The sequence below is a fragment of the Euphorbia lathyris genome, chromosome 7 (assembly GCF_963576675.1).
Source record: "Euphorbia lathyris chromosome 7, ddEupLath1.1, whole genome shotgun sequence".
In the NCBI taxonomy this organism is placed as follows: domain Eukaryota; kingdom Viridiplantae; phylum Streptophyta; class Magnoliopsida; order Malpighiales; family Euphorbiaceae; genus Euphorbia; species Euphorbia lathyris.
The window spans coordinates 70,867,289-70,888,972 of NC_088916.1; the positions used below are offsets into that span (position 1 = coordinate 70,867,289).

At 39.2% G+C, this 21,684-nt stretch overlaps 1 non-coding gene across 1 annotated transcript; it reads left to right on the top strand.

Annotated features, from left to right (window-relative positions):
- Positions 1-5,993: 5,993 nt before the first annotated feature.
- LOC136201591 (small nucleolar RNA R71) lies at positions 5,994-6,100 on the top strand. The gene has a single exon (XR_010673939.1). It is a non-coding gene; the product is annotated as a small nucleolar RNA R71 (small nucleolar RNA).
- The last annotated feature ends 15,584 nt before the right edge of the window (positions 6,101-21,684 follow it).

Genomic DNA, 21,684 nt, shown 5'->3' on the forward strand with positions numbered 1-21,684 from the left:
TCCTTGGATCGAGAAGCGGCGACTAGACCCTCCATCAGAATCTTTGAAGAATCTACTGCATTTCCCTGGAATATATCTCCAAGGACATAAAGATCTGTGTCACGGACCACACTACTGAATGTGCGACCTAATAAACTATGACACGGGAATTTGTGCAGATACAGCATGGAGTTGGAGCGAAAAGAGTGATTATAGGCGAGTTTTGAATTGAATCGCCAGAATCCAGTGAGCATTCTCTAAATGTCCGAGGATGTCATGTCTCGTCCAGGATGACATTTGATTATATCCCTCGGGGGAAAACCAAACCAAGCATGCAACTCGGGATAGCCGAAAGTAAAGATTTCGCCTTCTCGACGAAAACTGAGACGTACTCGTCGTTTATTAGTGAAACGCACGGTACAGAAGAATTCGAGTATCCAGTCGCCTATTATTGGAAATCGCATTTGGGAGAATTTTGTCTACCTTAGGCGTTCCATATAGCGGCTCATGTCATCAGTAATGCCTAATTGGCTGTTAAGAAATTCATCCATATACAACATTCCGGTGAAGAATTTGTAACGGTGATTCCAATAACGCCTACCTTCATCGTAATTGAAGATAGGAAAAGGCGCCCCATATCGCTTGGATAAGTCTGGGCGTTTATTGCTTGAGGCAGCATTGTGCCTTGAAGTTTTGTATTTGGTAGGCATGGTGTTGGTTTGAAGGAAACAAAGTTTCTGGTACTAAATAAAAAAATGGTGTTTTGAAGAAATCAGAGGTCTGATAAAGATGAAAAGAATTGTAACAGAATTTGCATCCTCTAGGACTAATTTATAAGAGTTTTAGATGAAAAGAGGTGTTGTTTTAATCATGAAAAGGTATAAAATGACACCTTTCGGGAATGAAGAAACTTAATTTTTCAGTTGTCAATAGGTTTGTCGAAAGGTTTAGGTTGATTAAGACCTGAGTGTGCAGGAATTTCGCGTGTCGCGATCGAGAATTCCGAATTCGCGGTCGCGACACGCTGATGAAATCAGGCGTCATAAGCCATGTCCTGATTCACGGTAGAGAATTTATAATTCTCGGTAAGTTCAGAGAAAATCTAACCTATTTGGACAAGTCTGAAAAATAGAATTCTCGGCAGAGAATTGCCTGAAACTTCAATTTCACTCTAATTTCCTAAAATTAATTCTAAAATCATGAAATAAACATATTTTATGCATATAAATCATAACATAAAGGCATCTAATCACAAAAATGGCATGTGGAAGTAAAATAAAATAAAATAAAATAAAATAAAAATAAAAATAAAATAAAATGAACAAAAATATAAAAAGAAAACAAAATAAACTGTGATCGAAAAACTGAGTGATTTATACGTCAGAAAATCTTGTTACGAACGGAATTTCTATTTGTGAAATATTTTCGTAATAGATTTTACATCGATTACCATTAACTTTGAAACGAATTCCGTTAGAACCTTCCAGTTCTAGAGAACCATAATCGAATGTTTTGACGACTAAATATGGTCCTATCCATCTGGAATTAAGTTTTCCTAGAAATAAACAAAGTCGTGAATTAAATAACAGCACTTTATCCCCAACATTAAAGTGTTTGACTTTAATTTTGGCATCGTGCCATTTTTTCACTTTTTCTTTATAAATCTTTGCATTTTCATAAGATAGATGGCGTAACTCATCTAACTCATTTAAGTCGAGCAAACGTTTCTTACCTGCTTGTCGTAAATCAAAGTTAAGTTCCCTAATAGCCCAATAGGCTTTATGTTCTAATTCGACAGGCAAATGACATGCCTTTCCATACACTAAGCGGTATGGAGTCATTCCTATTGGTGTTTTAAATGCAGTACGGTATGCCCATAATGCATTATTTAGTTTACAAGACCAATCTTTTCTTGAGGATGAAACTGTTTTCTCTAGAATCCATTTGAGTTCTCTATTTGATATCTCCGCCTGACCATTTGACTGAGGATGGTATGGCGTTGATACACGGTGGCGTACTCCATATTTTTTCATAAGCGTTTCAAAACTTTGGTTTATAAAATGAGCACCACCATCACTAACGATGACTCTTGGACAACCAAATCTACAAAATATATCGTCAAGAAAATTAACGACAACTTTAGAATCGCTCGTCGGGGTTGCAATTGCTTCAACCCACTTTGAAACATAATCAACGGCAACTAATATGTAAGTTTTACCAAAAGAAGGGGGAAAAGGTCCCATGAAATCTATTCCCCACATATCGAAGACTTCAACTTCTAATATGGTTGTGAGGGGCATCTCATCTTTCCTTCCTAGATTTCCTGTTCTTTGGCACTTATCACAACGAGTAATAAATGAACGGACGTCTTTAAACATCGTAGGCCAAAAGAAACCACATTCAAATATTCTAGCTGCTGTTTTGGTAGCTCCATTATGTCCTCCATAAGAGCTAGAATGGCATTCCGACATTATGGATTCATATTCATTTTCACCAACGCATCTCCTAATTATCCCGTCACCACAAGTTTTGAACAAAAAAGGATCTTCCCAAAAGTACTGTTTAATGTCGAAGAAAAATTTCTTCTTTTGTTGGAAATTTAATCCTTCCGGAACAATATTGGCTGCAAGATAATTAGCAATATCTGCATACCATGGTGACATGACGCTTTTCATTTGATAGAGATGTTCATCAGGGAAATCATCTTGTATATCGTTAGTTTCACCTATGGGACCGTTCTCATCTTCAAGTCTCGATAGATGATCGGCGACAAGGTTTTCTACTCCCTTTTTGTCTTTTATTTCTATATCAAATTCTTGTAACAATAAAACCCATCTAATTAGACGTGGTTTTGCATCCTTTTTAGCAAATAAATATTTTAATGCTGCATGATCAGTGTAAATAATAACTTTCGAACCTAACAAGTATGACCTAAACTTATCACATGCAAAAACTACAGCTAACATTTCTTTCTCAGTTGTGGTGTAGTTTAATTGTGCACCAGAAAGTGTGTGACTTGCATAATAAATGACATGAAGTTTCTTATCCTTCCTTTGTCCTAAAACACATCCGACAGCTAAGTCGCTTGCATCACACATAATTTCAAATGGTAAATCCCAATCGGGTTTAGCAATAACAGGTGCACTGACTAAAGCTGTTTTTAATGTTTCGAAAGCTTTAACGCAATCTTCATTAAAATCAAAGGTAGAATCTTTCATGAGTAGATCAGTGAGTGGTTTGGAAATTACAGAAAAATTCTTAATAAATCTTCTGTAAAAACCGGCATGTCCTAAAAATGATCTTACTCCCTTAACAGTAGTTGGAGGGGGTAGTTTCTCTATTACTGAGGTTTTTGCTCTATCTACTTCTAATCCTTTTTCAGATATTTTGTGACCTAAAACAATTCCTTCGTCAACCATGAAATGACATTTTTCCCAGTTTAATACCAAATTTGTTTCTTCACACCTAGACAAAACTTTATCCAAGTTTTCTAGGCACGAATCAAAAGAATCTCCATAAACTGAAAAATCGTCCATAAAAACTTCCATGATATCTTCAATGAAATCATTAAAAATTGCAGTCATACAACGTTGAAATGTTGCAGGTGCGTTACATAGACCAAAGGGCATTCTCCTATATGCAAATGTTCCGTAAGGACATGTGAAGGTTGTTTTATCTTGGTCATCCGGGTAAATGTATATTTGAAAGAATCCGGAGTAACCATCTAGAAAACAGTAGAAAGCGTGACCAGCTATCCTTTCGATCATTTGATCAATGAAAGGAAGAGGAAAGTGGTCTTTCCTAGTTGCTTTATTTAAATTTCGATAATCTATACAAACCCTCCAACCAGTGGTGGTTCGTGTAGGTATTAATTCACCTTCTTCAATACCTTACAACTGTTATGCCTCCCTTTTTAGGTACACAATGGATCGGACTAACCCATTCACTATCCGAGATAGGGTAGATGATTCCATTGTCCAGAAGTTTAGTAATCTCATTTTTGACTACTTCCTTCATATTCGGATTTAGGCGTCTTTGCCTATCCGCTTTAGGTGGCTTATCTTCTTCTAAGTGAATTCTGTGCATTACAATGCTCGGATTAATACCTTTTAAGTCTGAAATTTGCCAACCCATACTTTCTATCATATTTCTAATAACTTCTTTCAATTTCTCTTCTTGGACTTGTGAATAATTTGTTAGAGATAATAATAGGTAGAGAATCGCCTTCGCCTAAGAAAGCGTACCTCAAATGACTTGGTAATTCTTTAAGTTCTAATTTAGGTGGAACTATAATTGAAGGCGGAACTGGTCCATCTTCTCGAATCAAAGGTTCTGGGTCCTTATCTTCTAGTTCCTCACTCATTATAGGTTCTATTATTTCTTCTTTTTGAACAATGTCATTTACACATTCTTCAATTAAATCAAGTTTCATACAAGCGAAATCCTCCATAGGATATTTCATCGCTTGATTCATATCAAACTCAATCTTATCATCGCCTATTCTTAAAACTACTTTCCCTTCCGACACATCAACTAGAGCACGTCCCGTGTTCATGAACGGTCTACCAAAGATTAACGGACAATTTACGTCATAAGCAAAATCTAAAATAACGAAATCGGTAGGAAAAATAAATTTGTCAACTTTAACTAAAACATCCTCAATTATACCGTATGGTCTTTTAGTGGTTTGATTCGCTAATTGCAAAACCATATTGGTACGTTTGATGTCTTCTTCTAAGCCTAACTTATTAAAAATAGATAATGGTATCAAGTTAATGCTTGCTCCTAAATCACAGAGACAACTGGGAAATTCAATATCTCCAAATTTACACGGAATGGTAAAACATTCGGGATCCTTGAGTTTTGTGGGCAAATTACTTGAGATAATCGAACTGCAATCTTCAGTTAGTGAAATGGATGAAATTCCTTCCCAACTGATTTTCTTTGAAATTAAATCTTTGAGGAATTTACCATAATTGGGAATTTGTGTAATCGCATCCATAAACATTAAATTAATATGCAAATTCTTAAGTTTGTCTAAAAATGTTAAAAGTTGTTTATCATAGTCCTTATTGCGGACTTTGTGTGGAAAAGGTGGTTTGGGTACAAAAGTTTTTGTACTAGAGTCAATTGGTGCATCTTTTTGTTTCAAAGTATCTTCTTTGGGCTTTGGTAAATCAGTTCCAGGTAAGGTCAAATTTCCGGGCATTTCCGGGCCTAAGTAATTTTTCCCTGAACGAAGAGTGATAGCCTTAACATGCTCTTTCGGATTTTCTTCCGTATGGCTTGGAAGACTTCCCTCTTTGCGGGATGGAATTGATTTAGCGAGTTGTCCAATTTGAATCTCCAAATTATGGATGCTAGATGATTGGTTTTTAATAAGCTGATCGAATTTATTCTCGATCCGTTTAAAACCATCGTCATGATTACTTATTTTTCCGCTCATAGCATCAATAAATTTGTCGATTTTAGAAGATAAAGTGCTAATCGTATCTCTTGATTGATTTTGATAATTGGTAGTACGATTTTGATTAGCATTAGCATTATTATTATCTTTCCAGTTAAAGTTAGGATGATTTCTCCACCCAGGATTATATGTATTAGAGTAAGGGTTATTATTTTGGTTTTGCCCTTGGACAAAATTTACCTGTTCAAGTTCACTCATACCTTCGTAATCCACATCTGTTTGGATTGGCTTACCATTAGAATCACACGGTGCCATAAACCTATCAATTTTGTGCGATAAGGCAGAAAATTGGGCTTGCAACATCGCTACTGGATCAAGATTCACTATACCTTTAACTGATGATGTTGTTGAGGATGATGGTTTCGCTAATGGTACGTGTCCACGTTCCGCGGGCCACATACAGCTGTTGATTGCCATTTCCTCCAAAAGTTCTCTTGCTTGGGCAGATGTTTTCTTCATGAATAACCCTCCAGACATAGCGTCCAATGAACCTCTAGTTGTAGGATTTAGTCCATTGTAAAATGTTTGCATTAAAAGTTCAGCGGACAATTGGTGGTGTGGGCATAAACGTTGAAGTTCTTTAAAACGTTCCCAAGCCTCATAAAGAGTTTCATTATCATTTTGAGAAAAAGATGTTAACTCTTTAATGACTCTTGCGGTTTTTGCTAAAGGAAAAAATTTTGATAAAAATGCTTGGGCTAATTGCTCCCAAGTCTCAATTGATGCGGCTGGCATAGAAGTTAACCATTCTTTGGCTCGATCCTTCAAAGTAAAAGGAAAAAGGCGAAGTTTGATTGCTTCTGCAGTTACATCAGTAATTTTAAAAGTGTCACAAATTTCTAAGAAATTTGTCAAATGGGTATTAGGATTTTCGTTAGGTAACCCGTAAAATGTTACGTTATTTTGCAACATATTAAGTGTCGCTACCGGATTTTCCGGGCACGGGCGCCGGAGGCTAAAAAATTCCGTTAATAGTTTTCCCTAATTAAAACTATTTTTTAGAGTCGCCACCAATCAAAATAACGGCGTGATTGGACACCGGAAATGGTATATTTTTACGGATAAGGAGGTTTGCGAAATAGAGATTTTTGGTTCGTTTGTCAGTTACGTGTAAGGAAGAAAAACTTGATTAATCACCTTACCCCGCCCAAATATTGGTACTAAAAGATGTGATTTTTGTGTTAAGTTTATTTGATTTACCTCGATTTATTTGTACTTTTTATAATATAATAGAGACGGATAATTTTGTTACATCACTAATGTCGTAGGTATTTAGCGTTTATTTGATGTAGGATCATTAATTGTATCCTTTTAATTTCACTAACTCGAATAACGCGCAATCCGCATCTCTATAACATAGAACTGTGAATTAACACGTTTAATTTGATATAACTGGGTAACGGTTAACTCACATTCCTATAACAATCATGAACTAACCCGTTCGGTTTCTATTTACTTATTAACGGTTAATTCATATTTCTATAACATAAAGCTATGAATTAATTCGTTCGACTTTTGTTTACTTATTGACGGTTAATTCTCATTTCTATAACATAGAGCTGTGAATTAATTCATTTGACCTTTTGTTTGTTTATTGACGGTTAATTCACATTTCTATAACATAGAGCTGTGAATTAATTCGTTCGACCTTTGTTTGCTTATTAACGGTTAATCTACATTTCTATAACATAGAGCTGTGATTCGTTCGACCTTTTGTTTGCTTTTTGACGATTAATTCACATTTCTATAACATAGAGCTGTGAATTAATTCGTTCAACCTTTGTTTACTTATGATTTTTTTGTTGACCCTTATAATATGAACGTATAAATTGAACGGTTCTGCGTTAATTAGGCTTTATTTTTTTTGATCGTTTTTATACTTCTACGACATGGGAGGTACGAATTGATTCGCCCTAATTTCGTTAGCTTGTACGCGTTTGATATGTATCCTTATAACATAGGACTATAAATCAAGTCGTTTATTTTTTCCATAAAAAAGAAAAGGATAGATCAGCCTGACCCCCCAAATCAAACGGTTTAATACGATAGAACATTTTTTTCACGAAGATTCGGTTTTAAACCAAACGAAGTCCGGGCGGGCGGAATGGATGAAATTTTGATGAAAAAGGATTTGCTTTATGTAATGATGGTAGATTAAATTGGAATATAAATCCTAATTGATGTAAAAGAGTAAACTAAATGGTTGAGAGCTTAGTAAAAAAAAAAGAAACACAAATTCTAATTAATACAAACAGTAGAGCTCATTCATTGGGAGTCTAATTACAAAAAAAAGTCTTACTAGTCCGAATTTAAACAAAATAAAAATACCCAGGCCCTGTCTAAAAAAAACTTATCTTAATTAAATCACAATTTAGTTGAATCACCATTGAGTGAGGGGGAGTTAGCAAAGAATGATTAAAAGAATTTGAATGTTTAAATTTGGACTAAACTTAAGCCCCTAGGCCCAACATTTAATGGTTGATTCAAATATTATTGGAAAAGGCCCAACCACCATGTAATTGTCTTAATATAAATGGGAATAAAACCTAAAGAACTCTAGCCTCCTACCATTTTATCTTAGGACTTTGGTATAGATTAGTGGTTTAATTAAGTCAACAAAATTTTGTCTTAGGACTTCCTAATCAGTTTTTTTAGAAAGGAGTAGGAAGTGGCTTTGTTTATTGTATGGGCTTTCTATGTGGATCAAAAGATTATATGAATTTCTCTTTTTTTTTTTTGTTTGAGTTCGTATGTTCATTATTTAGCAAAGCTTAAATTTGGATAATTAGTTAAGTGTCTTTCTACTCTTATTCTTTATTTATTTTTTTTTGTGAAAAGGAGATTGTGAAAGAAAGAAAAAAAACAAACCCGTAAAAGAAAAGGAGAAACGGGTTATTTTGGCACTCCCGCGATAAAAATATAGTAAAAGCCAAGAATTTAATATCTTAAGAATATTTCCCATTTTTTCTAAAGGATCAATGGATGATTAATAAAAATTAAGCGTCCTCCTGATAAAGATCTACTCGAATGCGTCAAAAAGAAAAGGGGAAAAAAACAAAAGGACCGTTATGAATTTTAATCAATACGTGAATAGTTATTTAACATTTTATACTTTCTAAAAGAAAGAAAAACGCACTAAATAAATAAAATAATTGCGGATAATTAACCGATTGACTAGAGCGTGAATTATACATGTATATAATTATCCCTTTTTTAGGAAGAGGAGGGGTAAGAGAATAAACAATGTACTTTTTTCCTTGAATAAAAATTTGAACTCTTTGCAAGTATCGGTGATATGGGCACTGGTAAAACAAAGAATGGAGAAACTAGGATGAAGGATAAAACAAATGATAACAGCCGTTTTTTTTTCCCAAAACGTGTGAAGGATACGAAAATAAGAAGCAAAAATGTCTTAAACGAAATTGATTAAAAGGATGAAATTTGTTCCTCTTTTTTTTCAACAAACGAAAAATGGAGAAATCGCCCCGGACAAAATGGGTATCTACATTAAGCAACGCAGGCTTAATTTCAAATTGATTTGCATTAATTTGGGGTCTAACTATACTGTTTGTTACACCGGCCACTCCTGGCATAGCGTAATCCATAAGTGTGGCCATAACTTCTGGCTCGGTAATTCTAGTTTTTATTGGGGTTTTGTTTTTGTTTTTCTTTTCTTTCTTGTTCTTTTTAAGAGTTCTTTCAATTTCTGGGTCAATAGGATCTGGTGACGTGCCTGAACTTCGAGAACTGCGCATGAACTTGAAATTTCACACGAACCGAAACTACCTATAAAACAGAATTTGAAAAATAAATATGTTAGTAATTGAAAATGTTAAAATATAAAAGTTTGAATAAGTATGAATAAACCTAGATTCGTAATAAAACACGAAAAATTTAAAATTTTGTCAAAAATTTTGGCGTTCCCCGGCAACGGCGCCAAAAACTTGTTGAGCGATTTCCGCAAGTGCACGGTATACGCTTGTAGTAATAAAAGATATCGATCCCACAGGGAACGTTTTTCGAACAAAACTTATTTATAATCGGTTAAATTTACTTTTAGGTTTATAATATGGAAAAATCGTTTAATCGATTTTGGTTTTGAAATTGCTAGAATGAGAATTAGATTAGATTATGAAAATGTTAGAAAATATTCTGATTTAAGAATGAATTTGCAAGATAGGAACTTTTAGTACTTTTTAGAAAAGTAAACAAATGTATTTGTTTGCATTAAGCAAAGAAAACAACTTTAAACTTTGTACGAATTATAAAGATGAAATAAATGACGGAACCTCTAATTAATTGGCTTTGAACATGACAAAACCCTTTCGGGATAGTTGCCCTTAATCAAATTAAAACTCTTTCGAGATAATAATTTGCCTAAGTGTTCAACAAAGTTTCCTTGTAAAGATTTTGGATTAAATACGTTTTAATGAAAACACCAGCAGTCACTTTAGTGGATTGGTTACCATAAGTGCTGCATAAAAATCTATCGAATAGAACGGACTTTATTAGATGAAATATAAATTGATACAAGTTTACAGAGAACATGGAGCATGGAAACATTCGACGACTTGCAAGTGAACGGGTTGTCAATCCTTTCCTTGGGTTTCGTTAGAGTTTGTCAGGTTCAGGGGCGGATCCTCTACTCAATCTTCTCGTTGAATCTTCGTAATAGAGACTGGGTCGGTCTACTACCAAAATGAAAACTAAACTGGAACAATGTCTAAACGCTACTAAACTTGTTATTATTGAATAAACAATGTGTGGACAGCATATTGTTTTTGAACAGAATCGAAATCTAACTTCTGAATCACTTGATTCGGAATTTCTGCATAAATTCTATACTAATCTCTTTTTTCTACATATCTTCAACTCTCCATCAACTCTTTATTTATAGATGTTGAAGAGTCTTGATTGAAGTGTCGTGTCCGTTGTGAAGGATCGTGTCCGTTGCGAAAGGACGTCTTTATCCACCCGAACGATCACGTTTCGTCGAAAACGAAAGTGTGTAACTATGCCTCTAAAAAATCCTGCTCGTACCGAGAATGGGGGAGCATCAATTGGTCTTCAAACGAAGGAAGGAAAAGCTGGGGAACGCGTGTCGCGACCGTGAATTTGGGGGTCGCGGTCGCGGCACGGAACATTTTTTGGTTCTTCTGCTTTCGTTCGCGTCCTCGATTTGGCGTTATTAATTTCTGTCGTCTTCGACTCCTTTTGTAGGGTTTTTCTTCTATTTTCGAGCTCTTTTCGTTCCTATTTGGATTTTACCAAATATTTATGTACCTTACAAGAAAGAAACATATTCGAGAGTAAAAGCTTCCTAAACAGTTATAAATAGCATAAATTCGTAGCAATATTGATGTAATTATTGATGATATTTTAGGTATATTTTGGGCTTAACAGTATACTTCTTGGATCCTTTGCCGATTGCGAAAACAAAAAGAGAATAAGAGCATACATACAAAAAGCACATCAATACAAGAAAGAGATCTTACACCAAATTTCTATTCCTATGTAAATGCTAGAGTGATTTGCTTTGTAATCATCTAAAGTGTTCTTTGCTTGAAAAAGAACAATCTTGTATCAATCATAGTATTGAGAGAGTGTGCTGAGTATTCGGTTTGGTACTCAGTGGTAGAGAAAATCTAAGCGCTGGGTTGTAGCGCTTAGTGGAGTTGAGTAGACGAATAGAGGACGGTACTCTTGCATATTCAACTGCCTTGTAAACGGTTTGTACTCTACCTTTAAAGAGCTCAGTATTAGATTTAAAAAGCCCGGAGGGATTCTGGGGACTGGACGTAGGCGGAGAGGCCGAACCAGGATAAGTCGTGCTGAGTAATTTCTAACTCTCCTTCAATATATATCTGTATGTGTTGCTTGTTGAAACACCTTTACACATAATTTTGATTTGACAAAATTGTTTAAGTATAATTGAAATACATATTCTAAACACACTAAGTTTAAATGCTTTGATTTATTCTACTAATGTGTTTGTTCAATGTTGAGTTAAAACTGTTTATAAGACACAAGAATTAAAAGGCCCAAGCCCAATACAAGTGTTAAAGCCCAAGTCAAACAACTCAGTACAACTCGGCCCGCGTTTGTTAAAACGTTGTCGCTTTGGACAAAACGCAACTCAGCAAGAGAAGGATCTAGAAGACCTTCGGGAACAACTTCAAGATGAAGTTGCTGAGTAGTCTCGACAAAGCGTACAAGACAGCAGCTGGCTAATGAAAACTTCCAGACAAAGTATTTCTACTTTGGGTAAAGTTCAGATGACACAGTATGCTATCCAATTGACTTTACCATAAAAGGAGAGACAATCTGCTGAGCTGATCGAGGACAGAAGATACACAATTCTGATTGGCCGAGAGCTCTGAGCAAGTCAGGATGACAACGACAGGTAGCCGTTTCCCTCCAACGGTTATTTCGAAATTCGAAATGACCGATGCCCAGACATCTCTATAAATAGTGCCATCAGAAGCTTCATTCTACACAGAACTTGATCAAGCCATTACGCTGACCAAATTTCTACACAAGTTCTGCAAGCAAAGAAGCAAAGCAAATCTTACACTACAATTCTTATATCTGTGTAAAAGTCTAGAGTGATTATTTCAATCGTCTAAAGTGTCTTAGCAAATCTTTGTATAGGACAAACACTTATCATTTCTAGAAGATAGAAAGGAGAGGCTGAGTACTCGGTTATAGTACTCAGTGAGAGATTAGGATTGAGTAGAGGTATAGAGGAAGGTACTCTTATTATACTCAGTTGCTAAGATTGTAAAAGGTTTGAGGCTCTACCTTTAAAGAGCTCAGTAGAGGATTCGAAATCTCGGAACGTGTTCCGGGGATAGGACGTAGGCTTAGAAGAAGCCGAACCTGGATAAATCTGCTGAGTAAATTATTTCTTACCTTTAACTCCTTATTTATATTGCTTGCTTAAAATAACCAAAAACTGACCAAGTAAAGAGGTCAAGTTGAGTTGTGCGCGTTAAACGTCTGAGCTCAGGAATAGACTCTAAGTGATATCTCCTGACTCAAGCTAAGAAACTGACCTAGTCACCAGTTGACTAAGCCAGTATCTTGTTGTTTACTCAGCGCCGCTGTTAAAACCTTTTTCCTTAGAAAAAGGAGTCTGCCCTAATTGTGAAAAAGTTTAAATAGTTCCTAACCCCCCCCTTGGAACTATACTTGCAACCTTACAAGGGACCAACAAGTGGTATCAGAGCTTAAAAGCTCACTGTAAAAGGTCTAACAACCTTGAGCTGATCCCTACCATGGGCAAAAACAGTACTCGGTTTCTCCCTGGAAACCAAACAACTCAGATACTGCCTGAGGGGCTGTCCATTACTAGGCCTCCCCTATTCTTCGGGTCAAACTATACCTTCTGGAAGAATAGGATGAAAAATTTCATTCAGGCTACAAACATGAGTGCCTAGCTATCTATAGTCCAAGGCCCATTTGTACCTGTCGAAGTTGTGGCTGGCCAAACAGTTGTAAAAGCTGAGGCCAAATGGACAGAGGATGATCTTAAGAAGCTCCAAAACCATGCTTCGGCTATCAATATGCTTCACTGTGCGCTCGATGCTGCAGAATATAATAATATCTCAGGTTGTGAGTCGGCACAAGAGATCTGGAAAAAGCTGGAAGTCACCTACGAGGGAACAAATAAAGTAAAGGAGTCCAAGGTGAATCAGTAGATGAGACTGTACGAGCTGTTCGAGATGAACAATGATGAGGGCATTTCAGACATGAATGCAAGGTTCACCAACATCATTAATGAGCTCAAGAGACTTGGAAAAATCTTCACTGAGGAAGAACAAGTCAAAAAGATACTCAGGAGTCTTCCTAAAGATTGGCAAGCAAAGAAGACAGCAGTTGAGGAAGCTCAGGATTTAACCACCTACAAATATGACGAACTCATCGGTTCATTGCTGACCCATGAGATATCTATGAAGAACTTCGAGGTGAAGGAAAAATCTGAAGACAAGAAGCAGAAATCCCTTGTCATGAAAGCTGACTCCACTAACAGGAGCTCAGCTGATGATGAGGAGATGGCTATGTTCACAAGGAAGATGAAAAGGCTATTCAGGAAAAATGACAAATACTCTAAGAAGCCTTACAGAAAGTTTGATAAGTATAAAGCTGACTCAAGCGACAGCAAATACAAAAAGGACAGCTCAAAGCCCATTACATGCTTTGAGTGCCATCAAACCGGCCATATTAAGTCAAGCTGCCCCACACTGAGGAAAGACAAGAAGAGTGGAAAAAAGGCAATGGTGGCTACATGGAGTGACAGTGATGAGTCTTCATCCACAGAAACTGAGGCCACCGAGTCAGCAAAGATATGCTTCATAGCTGACGAACTTGCTGAGCCATGCGTCTTTGAGCATGCTGACCTATCCGTCGCATCAGATGACGAGGAGCAATCAAATGAGGTAATTTCTCTTCCCCAGCTCAGAAACGATATGGTTAATACCCTGAGTGATCTCTACACACTTGTCAAGAAGTGTAATAAGAAAGTTAGAGCACTCAGCAGGCGCTGTGATGAAGTGGAAGAGGTCAAACTGAGTGACCTCAGATTCCTTCTTCAGGACAATACAACTCTGCATGATAACATGAAGATCATACATGAGTCTGTCTCTGAAGTCCAGTCAGTTTCAAAGAAACTGAGAAAGGACGTCACAACTATCCAGAACCAACTAAAGGTTCCAAATAAAAGAAACAGTCCTCTGAGAACTCAGTACCAAGGTACTCAGCAGAGATGGAATCCCCAGCGAAAAGTCCAGTGTGACTTTTGTGGGAAGTTAGGACACACCACTAAGGTGTGCTGGCACGCTCAGCACTAGGGTGCTGACAAGTCAGTGAAACATCCTAAACAGAAGGTCAGCTGTGACTTCTGTGGAAAGAATGGCCATACTGTCCATGTATGTCGCCATAAAATGAAATATGATGCTTTACCTGTTGCACCTAACAAGCAAGGACCCAAAAAGAATTGGGTACCTAAAAGTAACTAGTTACAATGCAGGTAAGCCTGAGATGTGCCGAGAAGTCAAAGATGTGGTATATTGACAGCGCATGCTCAAGGCATATGACGGGTGATGAAACTTAGTTCATCACGTTTGAACGTAAACGAGGAGGAAGTGTAAGTTTTGGAGACAACAAGAAGGGTAAGATAGTAGGGTCAGGAACCATCGGAGGTAATCCTACTATTGAATCTGTCTCCCTAGTCAGCGAACTCAAATATAACTTACTCAGCGTAGCTCAGCTATGTGACAATGGGAGAAAAGTTATATTTGATGCTACTGGATGTAAAATATACGAGGGTAAAACAAATGAGTTAATATTAACTGCCTCTCGAATAGATAATGTCTTTATGCTAGACTTAGAGAAAAAGTTTTCAAAAACTGTGTGCTTAGTATCAAAGGAAGAAAATTCCTGGCTATGGCACAGGAGACTTGGTCATGTAAGCATGGACCTCCTGGCCAAACTAGCAAGAAAGCAATTGGTTGAGGGACTGCCTGAACTTAAATTTGAAAAAGATCAATTATGCTACGCTTGCCAAGATGGAAAACAAACCAAACAATCTTTTCATAGCAAAAATATTGTCTCAACTAAGCGTCCGTTAGAGTTACTACACTTGGATCTCTTCGGTCCAGTCCAGCCGCTGAGTCTAGGTGGAAGAAGATTTTCCTTGGTCATTGTAGATGACTTCTCTCGGTATACGTGGGTCATCTTGCTGACCAGCAAGGATGAAACGTTTGAGACATTTTCAAATTTGGTTAGAAAAATTGAAAATGAAAAAGACCTAAAATTAGCTCACATCCGTAGCGATAATGGTTGAGAATTCAAAAACCAAAAGTTTGTTGAATTCTGTGAAGCCAGCGGCATTGACCACAATTTTTCTGCTCCTAGAACACCTCAGCAAAATGGGGTTGTAGAAAGGAAGAACAGAACTCTGGTTGAAATAGCTAGGACAATGCAGGATGAGCATAGGCTTCCAAAGTATTTTTGGGGAGAGGCTGTTAACACAACGTGCTATATTCTTAATAGGGCTCTAGTTAGACCTATACTCAAGAAAACCCGCTATGAACTTTGGAAAGGACGAAAGCCCAATATTGGATACTTTCGTGCCTTTGGCTGTAGATGTTTTATTTTAAATACCAAAGATAGCTTAGCAAAGTTTGATTCAAAAGCTGATGAGGCTATCTTTTTGGGCTACTCAACAAACAGCAAAGCATACAGAGTTTTTAATAAGCGAACTCAAGTTTTAGAAGAGTCAGTACATGTAGAGTTCGACGAAACTAACCCTGCAGATAGATACCAGCCGCTGACCGAAGATGATCCACACTCAGTAACCACTGCTGACCAAGAACCAGCTACTGAGTCATTCACGAAAAGGCTGAGCAAGAGTAAGAGTGAACCTAAAATTACTTTTACTGACCCATCTACTTCTGCAGAGATTGTTGAAACACAAACAGCACAAGACATGAATCTACCTAAAGAGATAAGGATCCCAAGAGGGCACTCAGAGAGTGCGATCCTTGATTCTGCTGGGAATACCCTGATGACGAGGAATGAACTCAGGAAGTACCTCAGCAATGTTGCTTTCGTCTCAGTTCAAGAACCGAAGAATTTCGCTGAAGCTGAGTACGATGAATTCTGGATGAACGCAATGCAAGAGGAGCTCGATCAATTCAGAAGAAACGATGTATGGGAGCTAGTGCCTCATCCAAAGAGTCAAAATACCATTGGAACAAGATGGGTCTTCAGGAACAAGATGGATGAACAAGGGAATGTAGTCAGGAACAAAGCAAGGCTTGTAGCTTAGGGCTACAGTCAGCAAGAAGGTATTGACTACGGTGAGACCTTTGCCCCAGTGGCAAGGCTAGAGGCAATTAGAATTCTATGTGCATATGCATCTTACATGAATTTTAAATTATTTCAAATGGATGTCAAAAGTGCATTTCTTAATGGAGTTATAAACGAGGAGGTTTATGTTAATCAACCTCCAGGTTTTGAGGACCCTAAATTCCCTAACCACGTTTATAAACTCAAAAAGGCTCTGTACGGCCTCAAGCAAGCACCACGTGCTTGGTATGAGAGGCTGACCAGTTTCCTGCTGACTAGAAATTACGTCAGGGGCAAAGCTGATACAACCTTATTCATTAAGAAAAAGGGTAAAGATACCCTGCTGGCCCAAATTTATGTTGATGATATAATATTTGGTGCAACTAACGAATCAATGTGCAAGGAGTTTAGCAAACAAATGCAGACTGAGTTTGAAATGTCCATGATGGGAGAACTCAACTTGATAACATCGAGATATTATCCTGAGGACCAAAAGGGATATTCACCTCAAAGTACGCCACGTAGTGATCCCCAAGGGGAAGCTGGCTGGCGGATCTCCACGGATCAGCTCCAAGAGATCCGCTGGCGGACCTATGAGGCGAATCTCTCCATTCGCCTCTATAACGGCTGGCCGTCGACTCGGCCATAAAAGATCATTAATGAGTTATTAATTAGCTAAACCGCCAGGTTAAAGATAACTCGTAACCGCCATTAATGAAGCATTAATGGAGACTTTCTAGTTACCTGAAGGTTACAACTTCCCAGCTATATATAGCCCGATCCCCTAGGCTATCGAGGTACACATTCTTATAACCTTTGTCAATTCAGTTTGTTTCCTTAATTCATCTTACTGACTTTGGCATCGGAGCTTCCCCCCGTCGAACCCAACGACGCCCCCACAGAGACGGAAGTAGATCAGAATTTCGCTACCTGTTATCAATTGGTGCGGTGAAGGTGGAATCCTTGACCAAACAAAGGCTTTTTCGTTCACACTAAAAAACTATGACAAACGGAGATCAAAATCCCTCCTCAGGGATTGAAACAACATTAGTTACACCATCTAATGCTGGCCGCACTGATTCTACTACTCCTGCAACGCACGTCGAAAATAGTATGCCTCCAGATGCTTTCATCAGTATGTGTGCCCAAGCAATTGGAGAACGGTTTGGAATCGAGACAGGGAATCGCCTGCGGTCATTTATGACCCTCCCTCCACACTGGAGCATGGCGTCCACATCGGCCGTATCATCTTGGCCTTTGTTAAGCTTTGGACCGGGCGCCCAAAGTTCTTCATTCCTCAAGCTCACAACACGGATTCTATGATAACCACCACAACGTCGACCTGCGAATGGCAAATCAATCGTGAGTTATTTCCTAATGGCGCTGAAGGAAGTCAAAGAAATAATTCGTCCTTACCGGGTGGATCCGCAAGACCTGGATTAAATCTGGACGGACCCAATATCCCCAGGCGTCCACGGACGAATCTTCCCCCTGGCGGATCCAAAGGGCGAACACACAAAAGGCACAGAAAGGAGAAAGGCAGGCGGTCCAGGTCACTTTCGCCCCGACGACCGATATCCTCCCATCGTGGTAGATCGCCCCTATCTAGTGGTCGTGGATGGAGTAAAAGGCCAAAAGAGACACCCTATCCAAGTGGACCACCACCACCTTCGGGAACTGTTGGGCACATCCCGTTAGGAAGCCAGGGAGGGGGAAACGGGCCGGCTCCCCCTGGCGGAGGAGGCGGAGGTGGAGGTGGCGAAGGAGGAGGTAGTGGAGGAGGTGGCAGACGCGGTAATGGGGGAGGGTGTTCGCCATCAGATCCTTCGTCTGATTCAAGTTCTTCTTCTTCTTCTCCAAGCAGATCGCCACGAAGAGGTCGTCCCAGGGCGGATCCAGAAAATTTTGATGATAGAGTTAGGGCCTTGGTGCTCCGTATGAATGAAGAAAATGCTAGGCATAACCCGTTCGCCAATAGGGATTCGCCTTTCGCAGCTTGGATTGAGGCGGAGGAAACAGACAGAGCTTTTAAAATTCCCAATCTTGCAATATACACAGGAAGTGACAATCCAGAAGCTCACGTTAGAAAATATCGAATACTGCTTAGGCTCAACCGTGCCACCGAGCCCATGCTCTGCAAAATGTTTGTTACCACGCTGGGGGGCCCAGCCTATTTGTGGTTTCAATCTTTACCTCCAGGTTCGATAAACAGCTTTGATCAATTGAGCCGGGAATTTTGTGCTAAGTTTGCTGGCTGTATTCCTCTAGTAGTGAAATCTGGGAAACTTTTTGAGTTAAAGCAAAATGCAAATGAATCCCTTCGGGAGTACGTGGACACTTTCAACCAATTATGCATACAAATTGTTAATGTGGACATCTCCGTAGCTGTGGAATGCTTCGTAAGAAATACCACCTGTAAGAGTTTGTAGGAAGATCTCATTCGAAAGAAACCCACCAGTATGGCAGAGTTGATGGAGCGTTGTAAAGATTTTATTGAGGTGGATGACATTCGCCGAGGTTCACTGTTATCGCCAAAGAGGGACAAGGGTGAATCTCGTCCCCGAGACAGAGACAGAGACAAGCGTCAGGATTCTTCCTCTAGAAACAGGCGAAGAGATTCTAAGAACAAATCAACGTTTGTCACCTCTTTCACACCTCTTAATGCTTCTAAAAGTGAAGTCCTTATGTGGATCGAGAACAGTCAACATAAACGGAGCATTTCATACCCCGAACCGAAGGGAGGGGAGTACACCAATAATGGTAAAAATCCTAAAAACTATTGTAAGTATCACAGAAAAAATGGCCACGACACTGATGCATGCTGGGAGTTAGCTCGAGAAATTGAGCGTCTCATAGAAAGGGGCAAATTGGATCGGTTCATCCAAACTGAAGGCAAGAGAGGAGATGGTGACAGATCCAAGGAGGATCCAAAGAAGAAAGGAAAGGGTACCATCAATGTCATAGCAGGCGGACCTGGGTACCAGCCAACGTTAAAAAAGGCAAGGACTACCGCCCTTGACAGGACGTCGTTAAATCGCCCCTTTTTCGATGCAGGTCTTGAGATACCACCCCACGCAGATGCACTGGTCGTCACTATGATGGTGGAAGGCTGGGAGATGAAAAGGGTAATGATTGATACTGGGATTTCATGCAATGTCATCACCAGAGGAGCTTTCGCCAAACTCATGATTGATCCTGTTCAAGTAGAGCCAACCGTGATCGATATCTTGGGAGTGACAGGACATACTATTCAAATAAAAGGCCAAGTTACTTTGGACTGTGAGCTTACAGACGATGATCAAGTTTGGAGGGGAGATTTAGAATTTTCGGTCTTGGATGGTCAGTTAGCTTACAATATCATCCTCGGACGGCCTTTTATCTCCGAAGTTGCAGCTCTTATCTCCATTCGCCACTTAACACTTTACATTCCCACGGCCAAGGGAGGTGTAATGATCAAAGGTAGCCAAAAGGTGGCCCAAGAGACGTATTCGGCATCACTAATGATTCGCCCTCAATCTAAGGAGGAAGATGAAGAGGAACGCATCACGATGGCCTTGGGCGAGACCGAAATGTACCTTATGACGGATGAAAAGCAAGTGCGAATGGCCAAAGGGCTCAAAGATGAAATTAAAAATGCAATCACCAAAGTGCTCCACGAGGCAGAAGATGTCTTCTCATGGAAGGATGAAATTCTCCCCGGAATCAGCCGAGACGTAATCACTCACAAGCTCAACATTGATAAAGATGCAGTTCCTGTGGCTCAGAAACTGAGAAATCATGGCCCGGAAAGGCAGAAGATGCTAGAGGAAGAGATCGCCAAGCTCCAGAAGGCGGATGCCATTGAGGAGGTGCTTTACACTCAGTGGTTGGCGAACGTCGTTTTGGTAAAAAAAGCTGGCGGATCTTACCGCATGTGCATTGACTTTACAGATCTCAATAAAGCTTGCCCCAAAGACAACTATCCTTTGCCATGTATTGATATGCTTGTAGATGGAACTGCCGGTCACGCAATGTACTCCTTTACTGATGTGAAGTCAAGTTATCATCAGATCCCTATGGAGCCCTCAGATAGAATCAAGACCTCGTTCGTAACACACCAAGCCACTTATTGTTTCAAAGTTATGCCCTTTGGGCTTAAGAACGCAGGTGCAACTTATCAGAGGATGATGAACAAGATATTCGCAGATAGTAAAGGGGGTAACTATTCTGTCTATATAGATGATATGATCATCAAAAGTACGACCATAGAAAAGCATGCGGATGATATAAAGGAGGTACTGGACGTACTCTGACGCCACAACATTAAGTTGAACCCAGAGAAGTGTACTTTCGGGGCAACATATGGAAAATTCTTAGGGTTCATGATCAGCGAAAATGAGTTAGCCCAAATCCTGACAAAGTTAAGGCAGTTCTGGAAATGCAAGCACCGCGGAATATCAGAGAAGTACAACGCCTTAATGGGCGTATCATAGCCTTGGGCAGGTTTATCTCTTGTTCATCCCGTAGATGCCAGCCCTTTTACGAGGTCATTAAGAAGCAAAAGGCATTCGAGTGGAATGAGGATTGTGAAAGAGCCTTCGAAGGAATCAAGCGGTTCCTCACGGAGCCACCCATGATGAGTCGACCTTTGAAGGGAGAAGACCTCTACATGTATGTATCGGTTACGGACAAAGCCATATGCACGGTCATGATACGAGAAGAGGAAGGCCAGCAGTTTCCGATTTATTACGTGAGCAAGGTTCTGAAAGACGCCGAAACCAGGTATTCAAAGCTTGATAAAATGGCACTGGCTGTTGTAACCACGGCAATCCGCCTTAGGCCATATTTTCAGGCACATACTGTAGTGGTTCGAACAAATATACCAATGAGAAAGGTGTTGCAGAAACCAGACACTTCGGGAAGGCTGATGGAATGGGCAATCCGCCTGGGCGAATTCGATGTGAGGTATGAAAGCAGGTCAGCTTTAAAGAGTCAGGTCCTGGCGAACTTCGTGAATGAATTCACTGACGAATGGATAGATCATCCCAAGCCCCCGTTAGAGGAATGGTCGATGTACATCGATGGCACCTCCTCGGCGGATGGAGCTGGCGTAGGCGTTGTGATCAAGGGTCCCCAATACATAAAATTACGATACGCAGCAAAATTAAATTTCCATGCTACTAATAATGCTGCTGAATATGAAGCTCTGATATTGGGATTACGCCTACTCAAAGAAATCACTCCGGAGCGGATCGTGATCTATAGCGACTCTAAACTAATGGTCAACCAAGTAATCAAGAATTACGAGGTAAAAGACGAGGTTCTGGCCAAATACGTAGCGGAAGTCAAAAAGTTGTTGGATCACCTTGAAGCTAAGGAAACTAAATGGGAACTGATTCACGTACCGA